The sequence below is a fragment of the Hibiscus syriacus genome, unplaced genomic scaffold, assembly GCF_006381635.1.
Source record: "Hibiscus syriacus cultivar Baekdansim isolate YM2019G1 unplaced genomic scaffold, ASM638163v2 tig00113279_pilon, whole genome shotgun sequence".
In the NCBI taxonomy this organism is placed as follows: Eukaryota; Viridiplantae; Streptophyta; class Magnoliopsida; order Malvales; family Malvaceae; genus Hibiscus; species Hibiscus syriacus.
In genome coordinates this window covers 320,841-340,345 of record NW_024063450.1, presented here as the reverse complement: position 1 = coordinate 340,345, position 19,505 = coordinate 320,841, and the positions used below count along the sequence as shown (strand labels likewise).

The 19,505-nt window shown below is 38.9% G+C and overlaps 1 pseudogene; it reads right to left on the bottom strand.

The window, feature by feature from the left end:
* Nucleotides 1-710: 710 nt before the first annotated feature.
* LOC120186102 lies at nucleotides 711-10,835 on the bottom strand (annotated as a pseudogene).
* Between the last annotated feature and the right edge of the window lie 8,670 nt (nucleotides 10,836-19,505).

The window sequence follows — 19,505 nt, the reverse complement described above, 5'->3', positions numbered from 1 at the left end:
ACACTAAGGAATTTGTCTTTTTTTAATTAATCATTGATATCTGATCTATTTACCGACTAATCTAGATCGGGTACTGCAAAGGTGAGGGCGACCCTCCCAACCCAGTTTGCTCCATTCACAAATGTCAGGATTTGAACCCCTGACCTTGCTTAAGAGACCTAGGGTCTCATCCTACTAAACCAACTGGTTGTTGGTGGGAATTTGTCCCTTTGCCTTAGGATAGGAAGTTAATTGATTGTAAATGGCTCTTCAAGCTAGAATAAAATACAGTTGACTCTATCAACAGGTATAAGTCTTGACTGGTAGCAAAATGGTACTCTCAAACTTCAGGGTGTGACTTTGTCAAAACTTTTAGTACTGTTATTTATTTTTTTTCATTGTCAATATAATGTTATCTTTGGTTGTTCATCATCACTAGCATGTGCATCAGCTGGACATAAACAATACTTTCCTTAAAGAGGATTTGATTGAGGATTTTTATATGGCTCAACAACACAATGAAAAAACTATATTTGTGGACTATTATAGCTTCGAATTTTTCAACACCCGATCGGAGCTATGATCTCGAGAACTCTACTCCTGGACTGAGATCTGAAGTACCGTCTAAAGGTACTTCACTAACATCTACTATCACAGATGATTCATCAGCTACACCACAGTCGCCATTGTTTTGTAAACAGTCACTTTCCTGCTGCAACCAAGCCTCCTCCAAGATCCACAACACCTAACCCATTGTAGGCCTTTCACTGCCCTTATCACACAAACATTTCCTTGCAATATTTGTGAATGTTGTCAAACATGTTGGATCTATTGTTCCTTGTAGATATGGGTCAATAATTTCATCAAACCTCCCTGATTGGTAACAATGCAGTATCCACTCAGATAAATTTATCTTCTCTTGTTCTTCCTCCATCTGTTCTGTTCCATGTAGAACAGCAGGTCTAGCACATAGAACCTCAAACAATACTACCCCAAAGGAGTACACATCTGATTTCTCAGTTAACTTCTGACGCTTGTAATACTTGGGATCCAAGTACTCGAAGCTGCCCTTCACCATCATAGAAACATGCGTGTTCAATCTAGTTAGCATATTGGGGCCGATTTTGGATAGTCCGAAATCTGAAACCTTGGCCTTCCAATTCTGATCCAACAGTATATTGGTGCTCTTCACATCACGGTGTATGATGCAATGCTTTGAACTCGTGTGAAGGTAATGCAGCCCTCGAGCTTCCCCGATACAGATCGTGAGCCTTCGCGTCCATGGAAGCGGAGGCTTCTTCGTGTTGTATAGATGATCACGTAAGGTTCCATTTGCCATATAGTCATACACAAGTATCATTTCCTTTTTTTCCTTGCAACATCCGATCAACGAGACCAAGTGACAGTGCCGGAGCTGTGACAACAGGAAAATTTCAGTTTGGAACTCATTTAGCCCTTGGTGAGAACATGGATTAGCTCATTTTATCGCAACAATATCGGTTCCATCATTAATGGATCCCTTGTAAAACTTCCGATAGCCCCCAATCACAAGTAGTAAGCAGCACAGAATGTGTTGGTGGCTAACTTTACCTCATCAAATGAGAAGCACCGGAAATGGTCAGATGATTGGGACTGCAAAAAATTCTCTCTGCCATCTCCAACAAGTAGCCACTAATTTCCATAGAGTAGCTAGAACAAGAATGCTGATCAAGAGTCTACCGGAAATTACGACAGCTAAATAATGTTCACCATCTTTTGTCGATGGATTCGAGTACTTTCCCATTCCAAATGAAAACGATCCTGCAAGACTTTTGTTGAAATCGGACAACTTGAAAATTTCTAACCCGTTTAAGATCGCAGGCCAGGATGTCTCGATTGAACCATTGTTGTTTTGTATTGAAACTGACAGATTTGTTCTCCTCTTGGTATTGCCATAACCATTTTTTTAAAAATAATTAAGTTTAAAAAATAATTATGACTTTGATTAGAAAAATTGACGATTTTGAATTAATTTGAATGAGAGTCGTCATCGACCTATAGGCTAGGTAGGTCGAATACTTAAAAAAGTCATTTAAAACAATTTAAGGAAAAATCGTTTTTTAAGAGAAAAGTTTGTCTGCATTTACCAAAAATTCGACGTAAAGGGTCTAGGAGTTGGTTACACGTGGAGAAAGAGAAAGGTAAGCATCCCCACAATGCCCAAAATTGGTACTTAATCACTTACACACTGTTGTAAATGGTGGAAATTGTGAATCGAATATATAGTTAGAATGTGATCCATTTATTAAAATTTAATTAATTTGCTTCGAATTATTTATTAGGGAAAATCCTTTAATTCGAAAAGAAATATTGAGATTTGCTCATCCTCCGACGGGAAGGCCATCTCTCTTATTTCTTGACCAAAAAGAATATTCCCTCATCGATATATAAAAATGCAAATCGAATATAAATTTAGTAATGGCATTTGCATAAAATAAAATAAGTTGATATTTATAGAAACATGTTGTAAACACTAATTTTTTCATATTATTATTATTATTATTAAAATTATTATTATTAATTATATATTATTATTATTAAAAATATAATTTACAAGGCCCAAAATTGGAGCCCGTTTCCACTGCCAGGTGCCTCGTCCAGCCACCTCCGACGTCCTGCTGCCACGCTACCATCACCAGAAGTCTCCAGAAGCATCACACCAACCGTCCACGTCGAGACCCTATTGTGAGTCACCACTATAAGCTTGGTGACTCACCGAGGCCTCTCTCTCGGGACCGGTCCAACGATCCCAAAAAATACCAACAGAAAGAAAAGAAAGAAGGGAAAGAGAGAAACTTACCATCTCATCAGAGCCCCACGAGCCGCCAGAGATCCACACATCGAAGGTAAAGAAACTAGATCTAGAAAAATATAAGGGTTATTAAGAGAAGCGAAGGTTGGATTTAGGACAAGGGAAAATCGAGCGTTAATCTGGGGTAGTAATGTAATATTTGGCCACCGTGAACGGTGGCCGACGGCAGTGATCGGTGCCGGAATGTGGTTGCTGGCGACTGCCGAAATTCCCTCCAATGAGGGAAATAAAGAGAGAAGCGAGAGAGGTTTTCTCTGTTAGAGAGAGAACCAAAAGAGTAAAATGAGAAGAAGTTGGCCTATAAGGCCATTTAAAGGGTTATTTATAGTACTAAAAAACCCTATTTATAGTCCTAATCAAACTCTTCTTTGTTGGTTGCAGTGAGTAGAGTTCGTCGGAAGAATAGGAGAGGAAGGCGTGGGTGTGAAGACTCCTTGGCAGGACAAAATCTGGTGTCTTCAGTTGCCCCTCTTTGCTCATTATCGTGTAACAAAAATGGAGCAAAGATTATAAGACACAAATTTTGTCCATATCTAATATCCTCTATCGTAGAGTTGAAATCTGATATTGAAACTGATTTATCAATCACAAAATGACTCTATCATTGTGAGGTTGAGTCAAAATTGGAAAATTCTGAGCACGAAATCCTTCGTCGTGAAGTTGAAAACAAGCTCAAAGCTTTTGACAAGTGGCCTCTGAATCGTCTTCTGGCTCAAGATACTTCATCGTGAAGGTGGAACTTGACCTGAAGACTTTGGTGTTGTGATGTTATAGATGACTCATTCGTCGTGAAATTGGGTCAATCTATATGATCCCTTCATCGTGAAGTTGAGCCTTGGAATTGGATATCTTTCATCGTGAAGTTAGAATCCAATGTAAGTTGTGTTGCTTCAAGACCAATATCCTTCACAGTGAAGTTGAAATTGACTCCGAAACTGGAAAGTTTATTGACAGACACTCCTTCTTTGAGTTGAATATCCTTTGTTGTGAAGTTGAAATCCAATCTAGAGATGGATGTTGCCTGTGTGCACGATTCCCTTCGTCGTGAAGTTGAAACCGCATGTGGCCCCTTCGTTGTGAATTTGAGCCTGGAATTGGATATCCTTCGTCATGAAGTTGAAATCCAAGTAAGTTGTATCACTCCGAGTCCAATATCCTCCGCCGTGAAGTTGAAATTGGCTCTGGAACTGGGAAATTATTTGTTGACAACCAATCGTCCCTTCGTTGTGAAGTTGAACTTGTGTTGTCTCGAATGACACGATATCCTCCGTTGTGGAGTTGAGATCGTGGATGTGTGGGTATGATATCCTCCGTCGTGGAGTTGAGATCGTGGATGGCCCTTTCGTCATGAAGTTGAGCCTTGACTTGAATATCCTTCGTCGTGAAGTTGAAATCCAAGTATCATGAATAACCCCGTTATTGTGAAGTTTGGCTTAAAGCTAGATATCCTCTGTCGTGAATTTGAAATCTACTCTCGATCCAATTGCGTCACTTCGAGTTCAAAATCCTTCGCCGCGAAGTTGACATTGACTCTAGCTAAAACCTGAAAAAGTTATGCATATATGTGATACTATGAACATATATTATCTTGGGGCTCTGGAGAGAAATCTCGATCTCCAGTTGCCTGTCTGGAATCTTGATTCTGGAATCTTGAAGTTTCGATCCCTGGTCTTGTATTGTTCAAATCTGATGTTTGTTTTTTTATCCTTGATCTGGGAAATACTTCTCGACCATCTTAAGTATATGCATGAGCCTTGATTGGCTTCCAAATACCTGTACTTTTCAATGAATCTTTGTACAGTAATATGCAAATATCTTTTGCATAAGTAAATAAATCATTAAGTTTAAGCTCAATCCAAGATGCTCAAAAGGAATTGGTTTAGAGAAAAAGATTGTCTTTTATTCATGAGGAAAAAAGAACAAATAATACATGACAAACGTTCTGGAAGATAAATACATGATGAGGTGTAAAATGAATGTCTTAGATCTCAATAATGTATGCACTTCCGAGCTGAAAAGCCGTTAGGTGACCTTGAATGCAGCCTTTTCCAAAGGATCTTTGAAAATGCGACAACATTTAGGAGATTGCAACCCTTCTCCGACTCGTCGAGTCTGTGGAAAATTCAAATGCCGCGGAGTTTCAACTGTCTGGATTTCTTGAGTTGTCCAAATCGCCCTTTCGGGTTTTCAACTTGGACCCATCCTTAGTTGTAAGACGCCCTTTGTGGGTTTTCATCTTGAACCCACTTTATTTTTGTTCTTTCTCTTTTTTCTTTTTTCTTTTGTTCTTTTTTTCTCTTTTTCAATTTTTTCAATTTAGGGCGCCCTTTCGGGTTTTCACCCTAAACGTTTTTCACATTTTATTCTTTTTTCTTTTTCTTTCTCCGACTTAGGACGCCCTTACGGGTTTTCATCCTAAGCGAAGTATTTCTTGACTGCTTCTGAATTAATGGGATGTGCTGGTTCGGGCCCGTCCATTTCAGCCAGGACAAGGGCTCCTCCGGAGAAGGCTTTTTTTACGACATAAGGTCCTTCCCAATTTGGTGTCCATTTTCCTCGGAAATCTTTCTGGGCTAGCCAAATTCTCTTTAGCACCAGATCTCCTTCACGAAATATTCTCGGGCGTACCTTCTTGTCATGTGCTCAAATCATTCGTTTCTGATAGATTTGACCATGATGAATGGCTTTCATTCTCTTTTCATCTATCAGGTTTAATTGATCATACCGGGATTGGACCCATTCTGCGTCATCTAGTTTGACTTCTGTCAGGACTCGTAGTGATGGAATTTCTACTTCAATGGGCAGCACTGCTTCCATTCCATAAGCTAGTGAAAATGGAGTTACCCTAGTCGAGGTTCGTACTGAGGTTCTGTAAGCGAACAAAGAAAAATACAACTTCTCATGCCAGTCTTTGTAGGTCTCGGTCGTTTTCTCCACTATCTTTTTAATGTTTTTGTTTGCTGCTTCTACTCCTTCGTTCATCTTTGGTCTGTAAGTAGTAGAATTGTGATGCTTTATGTTGAATTGCTCACAAGCAGCCTTCATCATTTTATTGTTCAAGTTTGTAGCATTATCGGTAATGATTCTTTCAGGTAAACCATACCGACATATGATATCTTTCTTCAAAAACTTGCAAATAACGGATTGAGTGACACTGAAATAGAAAGCAGCCTCTACCCACTTGGTAAAATAATCGATGGCTACAAGGATGAAACGATGATCATTTAAAGCCTTTGGATGGATTTGCCCAATAACATCCATGTCCCACATAGAGAAAGGTCATGGTGATGTCATGACATGAAGTGGATGAGGTGGAACATTTATTTTATCTCTGTAAATCTGACATTTATGACATCTTCTAGCATAGTTGATGCAATCAGTTTCCATTGTGGACCATAAATATCTGCATCTCATTATTTGTCTCGACATCATATGTCCATTTGCATGTGCTCCGCAAACTCCGTCATGTAATTCTTTTACTATCATTTTTGCCTCTTCCGCATCGACGCACCTTAACAGAACTTGATTATGGCTTTTCTTGTACAAAACCTCCCCGTCAAGAACGTATCCAGCTGCCATCCTTCTAATGGTCCTTTTATCAGTTTCAGTGACCTCCTCTGGATAACTTCGATGCTTGATATACTGCAAAATGTCGTAGTACCAAGGCTTAGTGTCTTTTACTTTTTCAATCTGGTAGCAATGAGTCGGGTACTCATACGACTGCATGTCAATTGGAATCATTTTAAATTTCCCACCAACTTTGAATGCGGCTACTAAGGTAGCCAAAGCGCCATTTGATTTTCTTCTCTTGGCACATAGTGAAAGGTGACTTCATCGAATTCTTCGAGCAGATCCAGTATTAGCTTCTGGTATTCCATCAATTTTGTATCTTTGGTTTCCCATTCTCCACGGACCTGATAGATTACTAATGTTGAATCTCCATATCCGCAAGGTCTTTATATTTTGCCCCAGTGCAGCTCGAATTCCCAAGACACAGGCTTTGTACTCTGCCATATTATTGGTACAATCAAAGTTCAGTCTGCTGGTAAATGGGTAGTGACTCCCTTTTGGAGAGATCAGTATTGCCCCGATACCATGTCCTAATGCATTTGATGCCCCATCAAAATTCATTTTCCAGGAACTGTCTGTTGAAGTACTTGTTTCTTCTAAGGATAAAGCCATCAAGTCTTTGCCTGGGAAATCAAAGTCTAATGGCTCATAACTCTCATCGGTTCTGCTTGTCAAGAAATTTGATATGGCACTTCCTTTGATTGCTTTCTGGTTCACGTACTCGATGTCGAATTCAGACAAGAGCATCTGCCATCGAGCTAACCTTCCAGATAGAGCAGGTACACCCATCATGTACTTTAGAGGATCTAACTTGGAGATTAGCTAAGTGGTATGATACAACATATATTGTCAGAGTCTTTTTGTAGCCCAGACTAGAGCACATCAAACCTTCTCGATAAAAGGATATCTGACATCGCAATCGGTGAACTTTTTGTTTAGATAGTATATGGCTCTTTCCTTTCTTCCAGATTTGTCATGTTAACCTAGGACACACCCCATTGAGTTCTCGAATATGGATAGATACAAGAACAGAGGTTTGCCTGGGATGGGAGACGTTAAGATAGGAGTATGAGACAAGTACTCTTTCACCTTCTCGAATGCAATCTGACAGTTTTCATCCCATGCTCCAGGGCTATTCTTTCGGAGAAGACGAAAGATTAGATCACACTTATCAGTTAACTAAGATATGAACTGAGCTATGTAATTCAATCTGCCTAGAAAACCTCGGACCTCTTTTTGTGTTCGAGGTGGAGGTAGATTCTGGATAGCCTTAACTTTGTCAGGATCAACCTCAATGCATTTTCTACTGACCACGAAACCTAATAGTTTCCCAGATGTCACCCCGAAAGTACACTTTCTAGGGTTCAATCGTAGCTGGAACTTTTTCAATCTCTCGAAGAGCTTCCTCAAGTGTTCGATGTGTTCATTCTCGGTCTGTGCCTTGACAATCATGTCGTCAACATAAACCTCAATTTCTTTATGCATTATGCCGTGAAACAGGGTCACCATCGCTCTCTGATATGTTTCCCCTGTATTCTTTAATCCAAAAGGCATCACTTTGTAACAGAAAGTCCCCCATATTATGACAAAAGTGGTATTCTCCATGTCTTCAGGGCGCATCATGATTTGATTGTATCCCGAAAATCCATCCATGAATGAAAAGTAGTTGTTTCCAGCTGTATTGTCCACCAGAGAGTCTATGTGTGGCAGAGGAAAGTTGTCTTTGGGACTTTCCTTGTTAAGGTCTCGGTAATCGACACACATGCGTACTTTCCTGTCCTTCTTCGGCACAAACACTATGTTGGTCACCCACTCCGGATATTTTGCCACTTGAAGAAAACCGGCATCAAATTGTTTCTTGACTACTTCCTTGATCTTAAGGAGCATTTCTGGTCACATTCTTCTCAATTTCTGCTGCACGGGTTTGCATTCTGGTTTGATAGGCAGTTTGTGGACTACCATATCTGTGTCTAATCCTGGCATGTCTTGATACGACCAAGCGAACACTTCTCTGTACTCCTGAAGTAAGTCTATCAGGTTGTGTCTTGCTTCAGTCGAAAGAGTTGTGCCGATTTTAACCTCATTTCGTTCTTCCTTAGTGCCTAGATTCAAGATTTCGATTGTCTATTTATGTGGCAGTATTTGTTTATCTTTTCTTTCTACCATTCTCAACAATTCAGTAGGCAAGTTGCACTCCTCTTCGTTGTCACATTCATCAAATTCCTCGAGACAAATGGCCGATTCAAAATCCACTTCCGGATCAGGATCATTAGTGCCTACATTATTGTTATCTGGGGATCTGAAAGAAAGGAAAATGTGTATGCGTGAGAGAAAAGTATCCCACATGAAATAGTCAAGAATTAAATTCGATGGAAAGTGGAAATAAAGTACCGAAATAAAGAAGATAGACAATGAATTCAAAAGGAAATAAAGTAAAATTTGTTTTCCATGGGAAGAGAAAAATGCATCTTTTATTGAACTTAAACCAAATATTTATTCACCCTTACAAAAGATCACCTATTGCCCTGGGTATAGGCAAATAGGGATAGTTTGAATATTACTCTGAAAGATTCTTGTAAACCACAGGTAGTTCTTCGACCGACCAACTGCTAGGCACGAACCCAGGTGGCAGAGGGCATATCCCATATCTATCTTCGTTGTCAGCATTTCCAGTGGTTACGACATTAATGCTCAGATCTTTCAAAGCCGCTTCTAAATCTGACAAGGTGGTCTTAAATACATAACCACCTGACTTGAATATGTGGCAAAGAGGCGGGAATTTCATGGGTTCCCATTGAAGTTCATTTCCAGTCAACCTTGCTAATCTCCTCTCTTGGTTCTTTTGGATCTCTTTCCTCTTTTCCTCATAACTGGGCTGAAAATCGAGCCCAAACTGATCTATCTTTGAAATGGGAATGACTGGATTTATCCTTCCTTGCAACTGCTTACCAAACCCCTTTCCGATCTTGGCACCTCGGCCCAAGGTTTGCTTGATCTCCAACTTTATGTACTAAGAGAGTCAGGGTTTAGGAATCTTTCTTCCTTCTGCCATAAAAGTGACATTCACAAATTCCAAGGAGCGAAATGAACACTCTAGCGCTTCCTCATCCACCTCGATGTATGGGGCTTCTGTGGTTACACTTGCCATGATATATTCCTCAGCATTAATGATTACCAGGGCCCCATCAATAACAAATTTAACTTTTTGGTGCAGCGTGGAGGATATTGCACCAGCTTGATGAATCCATGGCCTTCCCAAAAGATAGTTGTAAGAAGGCATGATATCCATCACCAGAAACTCAATGTTGTAGGTGGATGGTCCGATCGTCAACGACACCTCAATCTTGTCGATTACTTCTCTCTTGGTCCCATAAAATGCTCGGACCACGTTTTGATAAGCTTTCATATGAGAGGTATCCATTAGCAGCCTCTTCAATGTTACCAAAGGCATCACGTTCAGAGCCGAGCCATTGTCGATCAATACACTTGGCAGAGCATGCCCCTTGCAGTAGGTAGTGATGTGTAATGCCTTCGTTCAGCCTCTTCCTCCGGACGGAATCTCATCATCTGAAAACGAGATGAGATTATCAACTTGAATATTGTTTACCAGTCGATCCATCTTGCTGACTGGTATGTCTTGTGGCACGAATGTTTGATTCAAGACTTTCAACAGTACTTCGCGATGTTCTTCTGAGCTTAATAAAACTGCCAACATTGAGGTTCATGTTGGCAAGTTGTGGAGGTTTTCTACAATACTGTACTCGCTATGCTTCAAAAATTTGAGGAATTCTTTAGCTTCTTCCTCCTTTATAGGTTCATTGATAACCAGCACATCTTCCTTGAAGGGTTCTAGTGATCTCTACCCCACCTTGTTGTCACATTCTTTGGAAGTGCTCACCTGGCATTCGTATTTCCAAGGCACTTATCGATTATCCTTGTATTGAAAAGGTTGAGGTGTCGTGATCATCACTTTTTCTTGCGGAGTTGCTGTTATTATCTTTACCTTAGGGGTAATGATCAAAAGACTACCCCTACCGATTATTTTGTCTGATGATTCTCCGGTAGCGCAAACGTCTACTTCCGGGGAATCCTGAATTTCTTCATAAAACTCCAGCTCTTTCTGGTCCATCATGAGCTGGACTAATGTCTTAAATTCGGAGCACTCTTGCACTTTATGTCCCTCTTCGTTGTGGTAACAATAATAGTTACTACCTTCGTTCTTTTCTGTACATGACTGGGGTACAAGAAGCCCTGCCTTTGCCATTTGGCTCCATATCCAAGCCAAATGAGCTTTAACTTTCGAAACGCTGATTTTGATTCTCTCGTTATTTTCGGTTATGACTGCATTGATTCCGGTCTCCGGATGATTAGGCAAGGGATTCTGGGCGACGTTTGGTGTTTTAGAGTTGAAAATGATCCAATTCTTATTCCGCATTCGTTGTACAAGCCTCTTGAATGTGAGATAATTTTTTATCGAATTCCCCTGCACACCACCATGATATTCGCAGTGAGCATTCTTGTCATACCATTTTGGATACAGGGGCTTTATCGGATCCATTGGGTAGGGTGACACTACATGAGTATCGAAGAGTTGTTGATATAACTCTTTATATGTCATGGGAATGGGATCGATCTACTCTCTTTCCCTTTCTTTCTTTGGTTCTCTCTGAGCTTGGTTTGAAGTACCAGTTGGTAAAGCTGCAGTGGTTTTTGAGCTTGAGACCGTAACACCCTTGTTGACGTTGTAAGTGTTGACATTGTTGATCTCTCAATCTTTATTCTTAATAGGATGCTTTTTACTGGAGTCTTCTCCCTCAATCTTTCCTTGTTTAATAGCCAACTCAATCATTTTACCAGCCATGACTAGATCTGAGAAACCTCCCGATGTAATTGCCACCGGGTGCCCGAAGTAAGGTGCCTTCAGAGTTTGTACAAACAACTTTCTAGTCTCCTTTTCATCCAAAGGAGCATGAACCTGCACAGATAAATCCCTCCATCGTTGTGCGTATTGTCGGAAAATCTCATAGTGTTTCTTCTCCAAGATTTGTAACATAACCCGGTCTGGTCTCATATCGTTGATATGCTTGTATTGTTCCAGAAAAGACTTAGCTAAGTCTTTCCATGTCTTGATATGAGTTCGGCTAAGCTGGTTATACCAATGGATAGCTGAACAAGACAGGGTCTCCTAAAAACAGTGAATCAGGAGTTGGTCATTCCCCCCATATCCAGTCATTTTCCGACAGAACATTGTGATATGGGCTAATGGGCAGCTGTTCTCATCAAACTTCTCAAACTCAGGAACTTTAAACTTTGGTGGAAGTACCAAATCTAGAACCAGGCTCAGCTCCCTTGCATCCACTCCATAATAATCATGGTCCCCTTGGACCATCTTCATTTGATCTTCTAACATCCTGATCTTCTCTTTCATCCTTCTTGCTTTGTCATCTTCATTAAAATCTGGGATATTATAATCATCCGAATGATTATCAGGATTAGTTGTGGAAGTTTGCACTTTTATAGCAGATGATGTTTTCCCTTTGACAGCAGAAGAATTTTCTTGTGGCCTGGGTAAGATCTCGGGTGAAATAACCACCTGTGGGGTTGGTGATATAGTTACCCCCTCGGAGGGACTTCCCCTTACTGCACTAGCTTGCTGTAAACCCGATAACTTGGCCACGATTTGGTCGACCAAGGACTCCTGGTTTTTCTTGATGGACTCCAGAGTGCTCTGACTATTTTAAGCCATCTTATCTTCCAGATCTTTTTGCAGTCTTGCCAGGTTCTCCTCGAGTTTTTCCATTCTGGCCTCCATTTGTCTTTTCTTTACTCGAGTATTGTGTGGATGATGCGTATTTAATGCTTGCGGTGGTAAACTTGGTGTTTGCTCTTTCCCTTTCTGAGACATGTTCTGTTTGTTAATACGAATGTAAAAACATGGAAAATATAAAAATAAACATGAAATATAAAATGTAAAGTATGCAATGCATGCTGTATGCAATTTAGAGGCATTGATCCAGAAAAGTGTCCATTATTATAAATAATCCTTATTTAGAAAAAAAAATGTTTTATCTTGTAAAAGACATAAAAAAACAATCAAAGGTACGTTTAGACTAAATCCTCTAGACCCCGAACAACTTCTAGTAGATTGACAAGTCTTTTGCCTTCATCTGTCACTGGTTGAATGCCTTGTCGAACGACTCTGGCTTCCCTTGCTATGCAGTGAAGATGACGGGCTGCCTTTTGTAATTGTTCTAGGAAATCTCGGATGACTACGTCTCTAGCTTTTACCCTTTGTTGTGCTTGCTCCCAACAGAAACGCTACTGTAATCCTCTGTCGAAGGGAACTATCTGAAGCTCGTTTGCTTGCTTCTTGAACCCATCTACAACTGCTTCTAACTCAACTATTGTCTTTCCATCTTTCTCATTTTGTTTCTCTAAGTCAGTCACTCGGATTCTCAAGCGTTGGTTCTGATGTTGACTGTCTGCCAAGTGCCTTTAAGCAGTCTTCAGCTGTTTCTTCTAAGCTTTTTCATCAGGCCCCTTGAACTTCCTTTTTAGAATGTGAGCTTCATCTTTCCAGTATTCAGAGGTTACTTTCAACTTGGAGTTATCCTTGACTTTATCTTGATACCCCTTTCTCAAATCTTCTAGCTCAAAATGGACTCTTTTTTGTTCTCTTTCTAGTTTGTCTACTCTGTCTTTCTGGGAGTCGGCATCTAGCTTCCATTGATAACGTTCAGCTTCAAGTTTCTTAACCCTCTACTTCAGTTCGTTATTCATAGCTTCAAACTCTGCCTTAGCTATCTCAAGTTCAGAAGGGACAGTCCTAAGATGTTCTTCCATGGTCCAGGTTTCTTCACAGTCTGGCACCGAGATGTTATCATTCTTTCTCAATCTTCACCACTCTACATAATCTGGAGTAAGCATTTCTCTGGCAGCTACAACATCCATCTGAAATACTTTCTTCCACGAATCAGCTGCTTCCTTGATCATCTTCTTATAACTGTCACCATGATACACAAACTCTGATCTAGCTAGCCCACATGTTACCGGGATAAACTGACGTGCCACATACTGTCTAAGTGCTAGCAACGGAGCATACCCAACTGCACCCCAAAGTCCGAGTAAGGTCATCGTATCAAATCCCCACATCGAAAAAGAACGTCACCGAGGAACAACCAGGGGGCTCTCCAGCTACTATCCCGGTCCTGAAGATGAGTGAAGACCTTCATCCATTTTTCCTTTGTAGTGCCTTCATGCCATTTCATTGTGATGAACTCTTCCAAAGGTGAATAGGTGGTGCTAAATCGGTGGTAGGCAACCCCGTTAGTCTTCCACAAATGGCTGTGAATCCAGACTTGAAGAAGTTGTATACATCCGACGAACCTTTCTCCGCCAGTTCTTCGACAATGGTTGAGAGATCGAAAGGTTTCGGCTAAGATAGCTGGTGCTGGGTTGACTCGCTTCAGGAGTTGTTCAAATAGCTCTACCACAGCAGCATCAATGTAACCCAAAGTCTTCGGGAATATAGTCAGACCATACAGACCCAGTGAAAACAAGCCTATTGCCTTCCACTCATCGGGATGGTTCTTCATCAGTTTCTTGATATAAAGCTAAGCAATTCCTTCCCCACTTCCTTTACATCGAGCCCAGTCAGTTACCAATTTTTCGTCAACCCCGGTAACCTTGGCTAGTACATTCTTAAAAGGCTGGCTTTTGATGTGTTTAAGGCATGCCCTCTCTAGTCTGATACTTTCACAGTGCATCAGTGTAGTGTACTCTTCAATGGTGGGCACCATGTCCTCCTGATTAAAAGTAAAACAATTGTATCCCGGGTTTCAGAATTGAACCAAGGCTCTGATTAAGGGCTTATCAATCTTGATATGAAGCAAAAGTGCAATGTCACCGTACCGCTGACTGAACTTCTATTTTTGATCATTCTTCCAACTGTCCCAGATATCTCGAAGTTCTTGCACGTCATTATGTTTTAGGCTGATAGAGGCATAGCTGACCAGCTCTGACACGTAACTTTCTTGAAGACTGTCTCCCTTTTCCTTCTTAGTCTTCTCAGACCATAGTCGTACCTCGGGGTTTTTAATCTCTTGTATTACAACACCTTTGTCCATTAGTTCATATTATTTTGTGTATAACAAATGCTTTTTAGGGATCAATGACCTATTGTTATGATGCAAATGCTAAAAAACAAACACAAAGGCAAAATAGTTAGTAAAATAAAAAATAGATAAATAAATATAAAATGACGAAAGGAAAAATAAAAAAGAAACATTGTTAGGGTAAAAATATCCTAGGTTTTGGAATGTGGTTTTGGGGTAGGCTCTAATTCTTCATAGTTTACCGGTTTAGGTTCTAAAAAAACGGTACCCGAGTTCTCCTTGTCGGTGCCCCCTTGGGCTTACCAGTCCCTTAGTCCTAAACCCATCACAGGCTTGTGTGGACTAAGTTAAACTCGAGAGGGCACATTCCCTTATGTCTATGCGGAGAATAAATTCACACAAAGACATAAGGTATATGAATCCCGAAGGCTACTTGCTAGGCATATACGGTGAATAAATTCACACAAATGCGTCGCTTTCACCTCACTTAAAATGGGTTTGGAGCTCGGGTTTAGAGCCTTAAGTGAAAAAAAAAATTGAAGGCTGAAATCATGAGAAAATAATTAGTACAACTATTTACTCAAAAATATAATCAAAAGTAAATAAAACGGATCGAAATTTTACCTTAAAATTTAAACTTACCCTTTTCGTTAAAAAGACAACTGAAAATTACCTTAGCCTGACTCACTTACCTGTGTCCCCAGCGGAGTCGCCAAGTTGTCGTAGCCGTCTTTCGACTGGGCCCGGAATTGGGCTTCGACTTGGACTAAATGAATTGGAGTCACCACGATCATTTATTTAAAAATAAATAGGTTGATCGGATACCTTATTTCTTACCTGATCTGCGTCTTTCCAAAGATGTGTCAGATTCGGGAGTCGGTTAAAGTCAAGGAAGGGTTAGCACCCTTGAACTGCCCTTTCGGTACTATATAATTTCCAATTGTCTTTAATTAAGAAAATTGTAATTTTAAATTAGAAGGTAAAATTTGATCCTAAATTACTTACCTTTAACAAATTTACGAAAATACCCTTAAATAATAAAATGTTAGATAAAAAGGATGAACAAAAATAATGCAAGGAAAACAAGTTTATTAACGAAAATAAAAAAAATAACCATGCTAAATACAATATCAAACAATAAAAGAAACAAATATAATGAAACAAATAAATCCCCGAAAATGGCTATGACATAAAATAAAATAATAAAAGAAAACAAATTAAAATAAATAAAATAATAAAACAAAACGAAATAATAAAATAAATAAAAATAAAACAAAACAAAATGAAGGGAAGGGAAGGGAAGAATGAAAAGAAAATAGTGTTAATAAATAAGATAAGTTAGAATATATATATATATATATATAAACGTGATGGAAAACAAAGGAAAGAAAATAAGGAACAAAAAACAAAATGAGAGGGCCCCATGCCATCAATTCACCGGGAAAATATGCTAAAAGAGAGAAGGTATGAAAACAAAGGGGGGCCTAGGAAGAAAAGCTTAGAAAAAAAAAATTACTTAGGTAATATGTATATATATAATATAGTATTAATAATAAAAATAATAATAGTAATAACGAAAAAAAGATGGAAAATATATATATTAGAATATTTATAAACAAATATATACATAAAGATACCATATATATAAGTAATAATATATAAAAAAGAGAATATATATATATATATAAGTGTAAATAAATATTTAATAAAGGATAAAATAAAAAATAATGCAAATAATAAAGGGAATATATATATAAATAAAATTAATTAAATAAATAAATAATAATAATTAGAACATGAATATAAGGGACTAAATTGAGAAGGAAACAAATCAAGTGACCAAATTACAATAATTTCGAAGCAATGATCGGATCTTGGGGTAAAAATAAGTAAATTGTATCTCAGGGGGACTAACAGGGTGATTTACCCTTTAACAGAAACACGCGGATCCTTTCCTGGGTCGGGTTAACACGCGGGTCACCGCACGGGCTGAGTATAAAAGCTAAATTTTTTTAAAAGACTCTTATTTCTCTTCTTCCTCTCACGAAAGCTCTCCCCCATCTCTCTTTTTTCTCTACGTGGTTCTTCAAAAATGAAGAACACAGGCAACGATTCCCAGTTTCCGGCCAATGGCCGCCCCGCGCCGCCTCACCACCGCCGTTAATCGGCATCGGCCACCGGTCATCGGCGACAAAATAAAAAAAAACTTTCATTTTTTAAAGTTCTCTGTGCCCTCGTTCTGAAAATCTCAATAGTTTCTTCAAAAACCAAGCCTCGAGGGGTAAATCTAAGGTTTAAGGTTTCGAAAAAAAACATTCTACCCCATGTTCATCGGCGTAAACCCATTTTTCTTTGTATTTTTTTGCTTGTAAACAACAAGAAGAAAATCAATGAAGCTACATGCAAGTCAAAATGAATAAAAGGTAAAAAGAAATTAAACCTTTTATTTATTCTACTGTAGAACGATTACAAGACTTGTTTTCCTTTCGAATACTCCTGCTTTTCTTGTATTTTTTTTTTTTTGTAATCTCGATGTATGTTCTGGTGTGGTAATTACAAGGCTTATTTATAGTACTAAAAAACCTTATTTTAGACTAGTATTTGAGTCCTAATCCAACTCTTCTTTGTTGGTTGCATGGAGTAACGTTCGCCGGAAGAATAGGAGAGGAAGGCGTGGGCGTGAAGACTCCTCGGCAGGACAAAATCTGGTGTCTTCACATACATGATAAAATGGAAAGAAATATAATCCAAATTATACAAGAATTAAAAATTATTTAAAAAACATAATTGTAATGACCTAATGGGAAATAAACCCTAAGCACTAAAGCACTAAATACGATGACTAAGAATGAATATTGTGCTAAATAAAAGAACCAAAGCATAAAATCCACAATTTTATATTAGTATATATGCATGATCAAAATGAATATTATTCAAAATTAATAGCTAAGAACATATATTTGCCTGAAAGTTAGCATTAAACATACAGTGACCAAATTGCAAACAAAACAACATTTAAAATACAAAATATAAATAATGTAAAATTACATTCAGTGATCGAAGGATAATATTACAAAGATAAGGGGACCTAAACTGTGATTTGCCCCTAAAAATTAAAAAAACATGGGTGAGATTATGAAGCTACAAGGACCAAGGCTGTTATTATCCCAAGCACGAAAATATGCTGAACCCCCCTTTTTAGACGATGTCGTACTGAAGTTGGGATATAACATGTTTCAAGGGTTTCATTTGAAACCTTATTTCATTTTTCCTTTCAGCCAAAACCTAAAGAAATCAGAAGGGAAAGAACTCTCCCCATAACCTACCACATCGCTGTGAAATAGAAACACGCAAACTCCTTCGGCCACTATGAATCGATGGTCCTAATTAGAGAAAATAGACTAAAAAACCCTCCTCTCAACAAACCGAGGCCCCAAAACAACTCCCTTTGGTCGTTTAAAACCCAAAACCAACCCCACTAAAACCTAAATCCTCACTACAAAGGAAAAAACAGAACTTTTTACCTTTGGTAGGGTGTCTCCTCGTCCATGACAAAGATGAAAGGCCTCGGCTCTTACCAAAGAGGTAAATTTTCTTACCCTTTTTCAATTTTAAAAGGTTCTCTCTTGGTTTTTTTTCTATTCGAATGCTTTTAGTTTTTTTTTGTTTGAAAGTCTCTCCCTTGTTCTTCTCTGGTTCTCTCTCTTTTTCCCCTTTTTGAAATTTTTTTTTCCTCCTCATTTATAGTTGATTTTTGGGTAGATAAGATGATCTATGGGTAAGGGAATGATTTCCCTAAGCGTGGGTAAGTGAGAAAATCTCTGATTCGAGATTTGATTTGGTTTTTTAATTGGGGTTTTTTCTAATTTTTATCTATTTTCTAATTTTCTAATTTTTATCTATTTTCCCACTGTTGATGTTGATTTCCCATCATTGTAGGTTGAAAACAACAATGTGACAATGGTGGCGAAGAGCTCTGGTGGTGTTTCACGCAGCTAGGAAATCAAATGGTTGGCGCATGCATCACATGCGCACGTTTGAACGGCCCAGATCCCTTAATGGCGTGGTTGGCTTATCCTCTAGGTTAGGGTTTTAGAAGCCATAGGTTTTATAATCGGGCCAGGTCGGATCCCCTTTTTTGAGTCATGTAATTGGGCTTTAGGTTGGCCTGGATGTTTGTAATCGGGTCAGCTTTTCATGGGCTCTAATCTTGGGCCAAAACCGGGTGGGTTTGCTTGGTTATGCCTTGGGGTGCTGGGCTTATATCTTTGGGCTCCATTTGGGTCTTCAAAAAATTGTAAAATATATTAATAATAGTAGTAGTAAAAATAATAATAATAATTTTTAATAATAAATTAATAATAAATGAGAAACCAGATAAAAACGGGTGTCTACAGTTGCCCTTTTTTACCCACTCTTGTGTTAACAATAATAGGGAAAAGATAACAAGACAACAAGTTTTTTTTTCGGTTCTCCATTTCGCTTTGAAACATGATATTAAAGACGACACTGCTTATCCATGTTTAAGAGATATGGTCACTTTCAGATAGATTGTTTGTTGAAGATGATGTTTTTCCTTCTCGTTAAGGAAATCAGGTCAATCTGGGGATGATTTTATTGCTGAAGATGACACTGCTCATCTGCGATGAAGATCTCTGGTCATTTTTAGGTAAATTTGGAGACAACATGGTTCCTACATGATGAGGAAATATGATTATCTAAAGGTGACGTTGCTCATACGTGATGAAGAGATATGGTCGGTGGATAACATTTTTCCTACGTGATGAGGACGTCTAGCCTTCTTTAGGGATAATTTGGGAAACAACACGGTTCCTACGTGATGAGGAAGTCTGGTTATCTGAGGGTGATGTTGCTCCTACGTGATGAGGAGATCTGGTTGGTGGACAACATTGTTCCTACGTGATGAGGATGTCTAGCTGTCTTAAGGATAATTTGTTTCAAGAGAAATTGTCTCAAGCGAGATAAGATTT